The sequence below is a fragment of the Ranitomeya variabilis genome, chromosome 3 (genome assembly GCF_051348905.1).
Source record: "Ranitomeya variabilis isolate aRanVar5 chromosome 3, aRanVar5.hap1, whole genome shotgun sequence".
NCBI classification, from domain to species: domain Eukaryota; kingdom Metazoa; phylum Chordata; class Amphibia; order Anura; family Dendrobatidae; genus Ranitomeya; species Ranitomeya variabilis.
The window spans coordinates 481788725-481801569 of NC_135234.1; the positions used below are offsets into that span (position 1 = coordinate 481788725).

A 12845-nucleotide genomic window follows, 5' to 3' on the forward strand; every position below is an offset into this window, starting at 1 on the left:
AGATTTGGACTGAAGGGGTTGACTTGTCAACCTTGTGTTAGGATCTCTATTTTCATAGCATTAATGAATTTAAGAAAAACAAAATAAGAAAAAAATGGTTCAGAATTCTTAAAGGAATTAAAATTTTTATTTGAAATGCTTATTTTTTTTATATTTTGCTAACATTACCTGCTCCATTTCATACAATGTGCGTTCACTGAATTATTAATAGGGCATTTTGATAAATGATTTATGTATTAACCCCTTAATGACCACCAATACGTCTTTTAACTGACCTGAGATATAAGAGAATAGTCTCCCCATACAGGTAACAATCCAGCAGCTGTCGGCTGTACACTATAGCTGACAACTTGCTGCATCAGCCACAATCAGTGTTTGCACCGTCCATATCTGTTTAACCCCTTAGATGCTGCTGTCAATATTGACTACATCATATAAATGGTTAACAGAGTGTGGGGGTTTCCTCTTTATCCAAAATTGTGCCCTCAGATCATTATTTTGTGGTCCTGATGTTTGCGATGTCAATTCACGTCCAAAAAGCGGCCTTACAGTCTGACAGCTCTAGTAATCTGTTCAGAAGTTAGAGGCATTTAGGTGGTAAAAATACACATTTTCATTTGTGTCATACCACTTTGCATTAATTCCTGTAAAGCATCTGAAGGGTTAATAAACTACCTGACAGCAGTTTTCAATATGTCAGGGGTGCTGTTTTTAAAATGGTATCACGTTTGGGGGTTTCCCAATATATGGGACCCCTAAAGTCACTTCAAACATGGATAGGTCCCTAAAAAAATAAATTTTGTAAATTTCCTTGAAAAAATGAAAAATTGCTGCTACATTTTCAAACCTCCTAAAATGATAACAAAATAAAATAACATTTTAAAAATGGTGCTGATGTAAAGCCAATATGAGGGAAATGTTAATTATTAATGGTTTGCGGTGGTATGACCATCTGGATTAAAGGGATAATCATTCAAATTTAGAAAATTGCTAATTTTTAAAAAATGTTCTCACATTTTTTATATTTTTTATAAATAAACACAAAACATATTGATCTAAATTTACCGTTATCATAAAGTATAATGTGTCACGAAAAAACATTCTCAAAATCACTGGGATTTGTTGAAGCATTGCAGAGTTATTACCACATAAAATGACACTGGTCAGATTTAAAAAAAATTGGCTCCGTCACTAAGGGGTTAATCAAGAGTGCTGCATGTTTTATTTTACTTTCACGTGTAAACAGATAGTAGAACACACTTACCGTGATATTTTCATACTCAGGAACCTGCCACGTGAAAAAATGCTATTAACCTTCAGATATTGGATGAATCCATAGGTTAATAGTATTCTAAACCTGCCTGCACATAAAGCCCTGCTGCGGGAGGAAACGAACTTTACTCCTTCCAGTTGCGTTTGCTGTTAGTCACGGGGGCGCCAACTGCGCGGCTTCAGTTACCACTCTGTACATGGACAGCAGAAGCTGTAACCTTGCCACCCGGACTGACTGAAAGCCAACCCTAATGCTGAACAAGCTGTAATTCATGGGTTATGGGAGCACGAGTACCTCCTCTTACTTGATAGCAACCACTACTTTTATTTTAATTAGCTGTCCTGGTCTGACATTACATGTGCATCATTCTGCAAGATGATCTGATGCCAGGCTTGCTAATCAGAAGAAGAGCCACGGATGCCATCAGATGAAAAACGTTACTCCCACTACAGTGCAAAAGCCACAGACCACTGTTATTGCCAATGGAATGGGACTTGTTAACAGATTTGCACCAACTCTATGTTAAAGCATTAATTGCCTTTACAAACTATTTTACATGTTGGACAATCCCCTCAATGTTTTTGGAGCAGTGCAATCTTAGGTTTACAATAAACATGCTGTATGTGCAGTATACCTTCACTTTTTCTTCCCCCCCCCCCTGAAAACTCATCTCCTATTAAAGAAATCAGTCATGTATTGCACAGAAGTCTGGGTTTTTAATCTTGACTTCCACTTTATAGATGTTTGAAAGCAATCAGAATTTAGTCCATATTTACCAGCCAAACTTATTTTTTATTTAAACTTTGATTATTTGACTGAGTTCATAAATCTAACTCAAATGCTATTGAAAATATATTAGAAATTCATATTTATTTAGCATGATGTACAATAACAAATTGTATTGTGGTACCGTGTTAGCCAGAAAAATCGATGTGAATACTTTTCTGCCCAATGATGACAAAAGTATTCCCGGAGTGATACCTTTATTGACTAACCAGAAGAAAAAATGTTTGCAAGCTTTCAGAGCACAAAGGCTCCTTCTTCAGGCAATTTATCTATTTGTAATCTTGCCTGAAGTAGGAGCCTTTGTGCTCTGAAATCTTGCAAACATTATTTTTCTGGTTAGCCAATAAAGGCATCACTCCGGGAATACTTTTGTCATCAACGGGCAGAAAAGTATTCACATCGATATTTATTTAGCATGATATATGTATACACACACAGTATATATACTGTATATATATATATATATATATATATATATATATATATATATCATGAGATACTATTTTTCACTGGAATAAAGAGTATCAAAGTTTGTAGAGTTATGTAGCTTCTATACATGAGTTTTAGAAGTTTTAAAACGAACGTGACAGCTGGCATATGCTGCCAGAACAACAAGCAGCATGGATCAGATACTGGCCATATGATCTCAGCCAAGTACGTTTGTCTTTGAAATGTTGCGATGTTTCAGAGAATAACATACTTTACAAGCTGTCAGTGTCCTAGCCAGGGAGTCTAGTCAGACAGGAGAGTTTTCGGCAGCTTCTAACCTCCCGCTGCCCTAGATTGACAGGTTTTTCCCTGACTGTATGTATAGGCAGAGACTTGTCACTCGAAGGAGCCTGCGGGGAGAAGCCGCCAGGTACTGGCCTATCTGACTACTCTCCCATGCAGCCTGGTCCCTGGTGACTTTTAAAGTATGTTTTCTCTGAAACGCAGCAGTGTTCATACAGCCAGTGCCCAGTACATGCTGTCTGTGAATCAATAATAATCTTATTTTAAAATAGCGCCAACATTTTCCACAGCACTTTACAATTAAATCAAGTAGAATGTATCAGCTGTCAGGTTCCCTTTAAGGCCATGTGCGCATGATGAGTATTTGGTGAGTTATTTACCTCAGTATTTGGTGAGCTATTTACCTCAGTATCTGTAGCCAAAACCAGGAGAGGAACAATCAGAGGAAAAGTATAATAGAAACATATGCACCACTTCTGCATTTATCGCCCACTCCTGGTTTTGCCTTACAAATGCTGAGGTAAAATAATGACCAAATACTCAATGTGTGCACATGGCCTAAAATTTCTAAAACCATGTATAAAAGCTATGGAATTTATTCTATACTATTCAAAAAAGCGAGTCCCGCAGAAGTTGTTTTTTTCTGCACAGATTTTGCTTAACAAGCACATTTTGCCCATTTTCCTGGTCTTGAATTTAAGTAATTAAGAAACTTTTAGCGCAGTGAGAAAATCCAAATGCTCCGAATTTCGCGTACTGCACATATTTCGCATCCATAGCACAGTAAACTTATTCTGTCTGTTGCACATAGTAATCACCTTGCTTAATTGGTTGATATGTACAATAAATTAACTAACATAGCTGCCAACAGCAGTAATAAAGAAGGCATCTGGGAGAACAGTATAATCATTGTTCACTGTGCAAATCTTCTTGGTCCTATTTCATAAAATCTGTGGACATTTCAGCCAATATGCCAAAGGCTTTAAAGTACATCATAAGCTGTGGATATAAAACTCTTACTGAACACCAGCCAGAAGAAAGAATTTGCTACCCGGTGGAGTATAACATGCCATATGCTGCATCTAGACATCAATACATAATAAATTGCTAGTGGAGAAAAATAAAGAGGTGACCCACTTTTGGACAATAAGCCCTACTAGCAAATTGTTCACTTCATGTTGCCATTCCAGGAAGTCACTTGAGGTATTAATGCACTTAACTGCTAGCCATTTGTACATATTTCAATAATAACAGAATGAAGAGGACCCATCTTGGAAAGTGAGAGGAATTTGTACACTGGAATAATGTGATAATGTACGCCATAGCAACATATAAGATATTCTCTGTGATTTTGTATAGTCAACCTAAAGAAGGCATACATGGTTCATTGCAAAACATTTTGCTAGCATTATTTTTACCAAATAGATACAAAAATGTATGTGAGCTTGAATGGGTTAAACTTACATTTATCTGGAACCTCATTTACACAGGTCAGCTTTATAGTATTCAGTCGGACAGTGGCATGTAAAAGTTTGGGCACTCCTAATCAAAATTACAGTTATTGTGAACAGTTTGAAGATAAAATAATCTGTAAAAGGCCTAAAGTTAAAGATTACACATTTCCATTGTATATTAAGCAAAAAAATATATATATATATATATATTTAAATATATAAAGTTTCATTAGTTTCAATAGTTTTTTTACATTTTAAAAATGAAAAAAGGAAAATGGGCCGGTGCAAAACTTTGGGCACTCTGCATGGTTAGTTGCTAGTAGCTCCCCCTTTTAAAAATATCACAGCTTGTAAACACATTTTGTAGCCCCCCAAGAGCCGTTCAGTCCTTTGAGGTATTTTCATACATTCTTCCTTGGAAAATTCTTCCAGTTCTGTCAGATTCCTGGGTCGTCTTGCATGCACTTCTATTTTGAGGTCTAGCCACAGATTTTCAATGATGTTCAGATCAGAGGACTGTGAGGGCTATTGAAAAAACCTTCAGCTTGCACCTTTTGAGGTAGTCTATTGTTGATTTTGACTTACCGTATTTTTCTGACCATAAGACGCACTTTTTTTCCTCCAAATTTGGGAGGAAAGTGTGGGTGCGTCTTATGGTAGGGATGTAGCATGTGGGGAGGGGGGCAGCAGCGAGTGGGCACTGTTATCCCTCTTCAGGAGGCAGAAAAATGTCCCCACTGCCGGGAATCAGTGCTGGGGAAACCATGTGGTCCCGATGATTAAGTGCAGTGAATATTCATTAGCTACTCCCCGCCCACCTATCAGCTGAGCGGTGAGCCGGGAGCAGCAAATGAATACTGCACTTAAGCAGGGACACACATGGATTCCCCAGCGCTGGATTCCTGGAGCAGCTGGGGAGATCCGTGTGTCCGGGGGAGGAGGCTGCAGCAGCAGCAGGGTCCGGGGGAGAGGAGATCGCTGCCTACCTTCCTTGGCTGGAGCTGAGTGCTGTGCAGTGTCCACAAGGAGGACCTGTGATGATGTCAGAAGTGGGCGGGCTGGAGCATCACATGGCAGCACAGAGCCCTCCCTCTTTTTGACATCATCACAGGTCCTTCAGACTCCAACACTAGAATCTGCTCGCTTCCATTACCTGTGCTGTGGAAAGGCAACAAGAGGGAGGGCTCGGTGTGTGCAGTCATGGGATACTTTTACCTCACCACAGTGTGGCTGGCTGCCACAATTAAGAGGTTAGTCTTTCCAAAACACAATAAAACACTCTGCCACTCCTTTAGTGAACTATAACTCCCAGCATGTCATAGGATCTGCAGGACATGCTGGGAGTTACAGTTCTCCCATGGGATTTTAAAGCAGCACTCCAGTGTTATTTTGCAGTGCTGGAGTGGTGCTTTCAATATAAGCCCTGTGCCCCCATTCTTATACTCACCCTCCAGTATCTTCATATAGTACTTCACACCACACTGGTCCCGCAGCTTCCAACATAATAACATACTATTATATATAATAGCACCACATATAATAGTATGTTATTAAATATTTTACCACATTTTTTTGCTTCAAATATTTTTTTCCCTATTTTCCACCTCTAAAACCTGGGTGCGCCTTATAGTCCGGTGCATCTTATAGTCCGAAAAATACGGGTATGTTTAGGATAATTGTCAATGATCCTAAATACACATCCAGGGTTATTGTACCACAATTCCAGAGTCAATCAATAGATCAATTTACCACAACCCCAGAGTCTGCTAAATCTGTATAAAGGTCTTCTGCAGTCAAGCAGGGGGTTTTGATTTGCCTCTCTGGCCATCCTAGGAGCGGCTCTCAATTAAATTTTGCTTGGTCTTCCAGACCTTTTATTGACCTCCACTGTTCCTCTTAACTGCCATTTCTTAATTACATTTCAAACTGTGGAAAGGAAAACTTGAAAACATTTTTCTATCGTTTTATAGCCTTCTCCTGGTTTGTGAGTCTCCACAGTTTTTATTTTCCAAGTGCTAGGCAACTGCTTAGAAAAACTCATGGCTGCTGTATTTTGGCATAAGCTTAAAGAAGGCTGGGTTTTTATATAGCTGGGAAATTTGCATCACCTGTCCCTTCCTAACAACGATAGTGAACAAGCCATAACCCTAACAGGCTAATCAAGGTCTGAAAAATTGGTCAAAGTTATCTGACCACACAAATCTCCAAGTGAGCCCAAACTTATGCATCAGCCCTTTTTCATATTTGGAATTGTATTTTTTTTTAAATGACAATATATATATATATATATATTTGCCTAAAAAGCAAAGGAAATGTGTCTTCTTTAAATTTAGGCATTTTAAGAGTTCATTTCATTTTCAATTTGCTTAACTGTTCACAATAACATTAATTTTAACCAAGGGTGCCCAAACTTTTACATGCCACTTTATAATGTGTTAGCACAAATCTTCTTAAACCTCAAGGGAACATTAGGGATATGTTGTTTAGTGTAATATTATGCTCTGAATAGAGTGTATTTACTTATCTAGGTAGAGTATATATGAGTGAGATGATCATCGCTAATTTCTGCAAAAAGCATCAATAGTGTTCAAGTAGTAAGATATACAAGCAAGCATCAGTTCTTTTGTGTACCATGTATTTCAGGTACAACCCAAATTGCAAAAACCTGGGATGTTGTATTGAATGAATCCAACAATAATGCAATGATTTGGAAATCTAATTTAGCCATATGTTATGCACAATAGAACATAGAACACCGATCAAAAGGTGAACACTAGATTTGTTTCCATTTCATTTAAAAAAAAAAATTGAAATTAGTTATGGCTAGTGTTGAGCATTCCGATACCGCAAGTATCGGGTATCGGCCGATACTTGCCGGTATCGGAATTCCGATACCGAGATCCGATACTTTTGTTGTATCGGGAATCGGTATCGGGATTAATATCAATGTGTAAAAGAAAGAATTAAAATAAAAAATAGGGATATACTCACCTCTCCGGCGCAGCCTGGACTTTACCGCCGTAACCGGGAGCCGTTGTACCTAAGAATGCGCGCTTGAAGGGCCTTAGATGAGGTCACTGCTCTCTGATTGGTCCGTAGCGGTCGCGTGACCGCTACGCGACCAATCACAAAGCCGTGACGTCACCTAAGGTCTTTGAAATACCTTAGAAGACGTCCGCAGCTTCTGATTGGTCGCGTAGCGGTCGCGCGACCGCTACGGACCAATCAGAGCGCAGTGACCTCATCTAAGGCCCTTCAAGCGTGCATTCTTAGGTACAACGGCTCCCGGTTACGGCGGTAAAGTCCAGGCTGAGCCGGAGAGGTGAGTATATCCCTATTTTTTATTTTAATTCTTTCTTTTACACATTGATATGGATCCCAGGGCCTGAAGGAGAGTTTCCTCTCCTTCAGACCCTGGGAACCATACAGGATACCGTCCGATACTTGGTGTCCCATTGACTTGTATTGGTATCGGGTATCGGTATCGGATTAGATCCGATACTTTGCCGGTATCGGCCGATACTTTCCGATACCGATACTTTCAAGTATCGGACGGTATCGCTCAACACTAGTTATGGCAGCAACAGATTTAAAAAATGTTGGGACAGAGCCATGTCTACAATTGTGTAACGCACCTTCTATTTTTACAACTATCTGTAAAGATTTGAGAAGTAGGGAGACTAATTCCTGGAGCTTTGGGGAGGAATAATGTCCCATTTTTGTCTGCTGTATGGTTCTAGCTGCTCAACAGTCACGATACCTGTTTTCCAAATTTTTTATAATGCGCCAATTTTTTTTATTGGTGAAAGATCTGGATTCACTGCAGGCAGCCAGTTGATCACCCAAACTATTCTTCTGCTGAGCCATGCTGTTGTGAATGATTCAGTATGTGGTTTAGCATTGTCTTGCTGAAATATTCAAGGCCTTCCCTGAAATACACCCGTCCTCATGGAGATAAATTTTTATCTCAATTAATAGTGGCTTTCAAAATGTGTAAGCTGCTTCTGCCATAGGCAGTAATGCAGCCCAATACAATCAGAGATGAAGGCATTTGATCCGTGTGCTGATAACAAGCTGGATAGCCTCTCTCCTCATAGGTCCACAGGACACGACTTCAATGGTTTCCTTAAAGAGTTTAAAATTTGCATTCCTGACAGAAGAGTTTTCCATTTTGCCTCTGTCCATTTTAAATGAGCTTTGGCCCTGAGAAGATAACAGCATTTCTGGATTGTGTTGACATATGGTTTCTTCATTGAATGAAAGAGATTTAACTTGTATTTGTGAGTTGCATGGCGAACTTTATTTAGTCAATAATTTCTAGACGTATTCCTGAGCCCATGCAGTAATTTGCATGACCAAATTATGCTTTATTATTATTAAATCTACTTTACCACATAGATTGCATTACTTAAAATGTGAAAAGAATGACCTTTTGGAGAGTATTTGAAATGGCATGAGAATATATCATGTATCTTAATATGTACTGCAAATAATCAAGTCAATGTATTTAAGCATATATGTTATAAGATAAATTATCTAACACAGAGATGCCCAACATTTTCTGGATCGAGCATCACGTTGTCATGTTGAATCAAAATCAATTAACTTGAATGCTATGTACACATGTTGCAGATTTTGATGTTTTTCCGCAGTGTTTTTGGACAGGCGGAATTGCATAAAAACCGCAGTGTAGTACCCAACCAATGTTATTCAATGGGAAATTGAAAATTGGTGTGCTCATTTTTGGAAAAATATGCGCGGATTTGCAGCGTTTTATTTTCTGCAGCATGTCAATTCTTTTTGCGGATCTGCAGCATTTCTGCACCCATTGACTTACATTGAGCCAGGCAAATCCGCAGCAAAGCCGCAGGTTAAATAAGATCTGCGGTTTTGCTGCGGAGTTGCATGCGAGAGATGCTGCAAATCGAGGAGGAATAGTGTGTGGGCGGAGACTATGTGTGTGGGCGAAGAAGATGTGTGTGTCTGTGTGCGGGTGTCTGTGTGTATCTGTGTGTGTGTCTGCAGGGGTCTGCGGGTGTGTACGGGGCTGTGTGCGTCTGTATGTAGGCAGGCATTGTCCGATGGGACTACTAGTCCCATCCGGCTATGCCTGCTACAGTGACAGCTAGACAATGATGGGACAGTAGTTCCATCATCCAGCTACTGTGTTCAAGTGAAAAAAAATCACATACATACATATACAGTACATACTCACCAATTACCTAGTCCCTGAAGCCCTCGATCACCTGTAAAAAAAACTAAAATAATAAACCAACAGTATACTCTCTGCTCCGAACTAATCCATTTAATAATGAATGTCCCACGACGATCTCCCGTGGAGAGCTGTCATATCAGCAGATGTGACCACTCTCCAGGGGCTCCAGTGATACAGTGACGGAAGGTATCACTCCGCCGTCAGAGGTCAATTAAGTTCAAGCTGTCGCTTGAGGCACCACTGCGTGGGAAAATTCTCACCCAGCAGTGCCATAAAGTGAGAGTATGAACTCACTGAACCCTCAGTGATAACACTGCAGGAGCCATTGTCTCCTGTCAGTGCGTCACTGGAGGCCGTGTATAGCAGTCACATCTCCTGATGTGACTGCTCTATAGCGGAGATCGTCATGGGACAGTTGTTATTAAATGGACTACGTTGGAACAGGTAGTATGCTGTTGGTTTATTATTTTATTTTTTTACAGGTGATCGAGGGCATCACATGGATTAGCAGAATAATAAAGATGGCAAACTGTGTTTAGTGTTTTATTTCATTAAAATACTTTATCCTGGATGTGTCTTTATTTAACCCCTTAATAACTATAGGATTAGAAATGTATAGGTATTGTATTGATGCCTCTCCATTACTAAGCCACCTTAATGTCACCTTACAATACAAAGGTGACATCTACTCCCCAAATATTACCCCATATGCTACAGCTACAGGGCAGTGGGAAGAGAGAGGCTAAGTGCCGGAATGTGCCATTTCTGGGGTGGCTGTGAGCTGGTGTTTGTAGCTGGGGGGCAATAACCATGGCCCCTTCCTAGGCTATGAATATCAGCCTGCAGCTGTCTGGTTAGCCTTTTCTGGCTATTAATTATAGGGGAACCCCACGTCGTTTTTTGAGGGGGGTCCCCCTATTTTAATAGCCAGTTAAGGCTAAATATACACCTGCGGGATGATATTCATAGCATGGGAAGATCCATGGCTCTTAACCCCATACTAGGCTATAAACATCAGCCCTTAGTCACTGGCTTTCCATCTCTGACACAGAAAATTGCGCTGGAGCCCATGCCATTTTTTTTCAATTTTTTTTTCAATTAAACAGATATTGCATTTAAGGCCGGGGTCACACTTGCGAGAAACTCGCTCGAGTCTTGCACCTCAATATCGGTCACTGCCGCTGGCACTCAGGACCGGAGTGTGCAGCTGCATGCATTTCTATGTAGCTGAACTCTACGGTCCAAGTGCCGGCGGCAGTGCCAGGTACTGAGGTGCAAGACTCGTGCGAGTTTCTCGCAAGTGTGACCCCAGCCTAATGCAGATTTTGTGTGTGTGTGTATGTGTCTTTATTTAACTCTCTTTGTACCATTTTATTATGTTTATTACTAAACATCGGGCTTGGTATTATCTATCTATTGATATATCTATCCATCTATCTATCGATACATTGATAGATAGATATATCGATAGATATATCGATACATAGATAGATCTATAGATCTATCTATTATCTATAGATCTATCATCTATCTATCTATCATCTATTTATCTATTATCTATCTATCTATCAGTGTGTAAAATTATTCTTCAATGGAGTATGTAAATGAAGAGGTTGGACAAGAAATTACATCACAATTCTTTTTTTTTGGTAAATAATAGATCTTTATTTAGCCTACAAAAACGCATACAAATCTGCATGAAAAAAAAACACATGAAAATCCGCATCAAAAACGCATAAAATCCGTGTGGATTTTTACCTGCGTTAAGTGATGCAGAATCTGCATCCACAGGTAAATCTGCAATGTGTACACATACCCTAATAGTTGTAATAAAACTTTGTAAGGATGGACCATGATAAACATCTAAAAAGCATGACAACTTTTGTCAAAGCCTTTCCCAGAAAGACATCACCTTTCATCAAATTTCAACTTTTTGATCTCTCATTATTTCTGTTTTTGCTAGAATTACCTGTTAGGTTCAGCTGTGCAATCAATATTTATTTCCCCGATGCATTTATAGTAAGTCATTTACAAGTCATCGTTTTAAAAAATTACTATTGTTTTGCGTCCAGAGCTCCTATGCATAGCTATGCATCTTCAGGGTAACAAACTAGAAACAAACAGTACATAGTCTGATTTTACAGACATACCCCGTTTCATCTGGTTCCCAACTTATTGCTATTATAACAAATAGGGTATATTCAAAGGTCTGTTACTGTGAAGATGTATAGACCTCAAAAGGAACAATAGTTTTACAGAAGATTTTAAACGTTGCTTAATTATTTTAGATGAATAAATAAATATTGATTGCAATGGTGGATGTAGCCTATAAATGCATAATAAACTGGTTCTATAAAAATTGCAAAGAAACTAGATGTTTCTATCCATAATAATAGATATTTAAATTGCATTGTAGTAATAGTAAATCAGACAAGTAAAAATCCGTGCGTAATAAACTAGAACTCTATTCTAGTCTTATGTCAATGCAGGATAACGATTTGACTTATTCTGTGTATTGGCTCTTAAACCAAATGCTTTTGTGGCCAATTACGGAAAGAGTGTATATAGAAGAAAAGAGCTCTATAGCACTTACCTTCTTTTCCAAAGCTAGCTCCCCGATACATACATTTATGGTGACCTACTCAAGTCCCTGTCTATAAATGCTTTGTATGTGGCTTATGTGTATGCTGAGATAGCTGCTAATTGTACTTTATTTAAGGGCAATGCACATGAGGGTATCATATTACGATTTATGTTTTTGCCATTTATTAGATATGTCTTGCTTTTAGTTTTTCTTTTATATCCAGTCATATTCATTTTTACAGTGTTTTATTTACCTTATACAAATTATATTAAAAATGTAAAATAATCTTATTGAAACAGATATTTTACCAATCTTTACATTTATAGTTTTCCAAAATCAACTGTCAGCTTAATTTACTTCATTACTAATGTCACAAAGCTGTTATTATACAGGCTAACAGTATACAGTTTTTATTAAAGGGCTTGTCCAGGACCTCAGGATGGATAATCAATGTCTGATTGGTGGAGATATGGCACCCCCATCAACTGTTCCTGATGTCAATGACGGTCAGAACTACTCAGATATGGAGGTGCAAAGCACAGCAATGTTGACTGTATAGTGGCAACAGCCAGGTACTGCACATTTGCCCTTATTAAAATCAATCGAGGGTGGATGTACAGTAACCATCCGCCTCTACTATTTCGTTGACAGTGCTGTACTGTGCAGCTCCGTAAGAAAGCTGCTCCAATAATGACCAACACTGGGAGAAGCTGATCGGTCGGAGTGCCAGGTGTCGCACCCCTACCGATCTTAAGGACAGGTCATCAATGTGAAAATCCTAGACAACCCCTATAAATAAGC

General features: G+C 39.0%; 1 protein-coding gene across 4 annotated transcripts in view; it reads left to right on the forward strand.

The window, feature by feature from the left end:
• FRMPD4 (FERM and PDZ domain containing 4) overlaps positions 1 to 12845 on the forward strand; it is a 739093-nt gene that overhangs the window by 321418 nt on the left and 404830 nt on the right. The window lies entirely within an intron of this gene.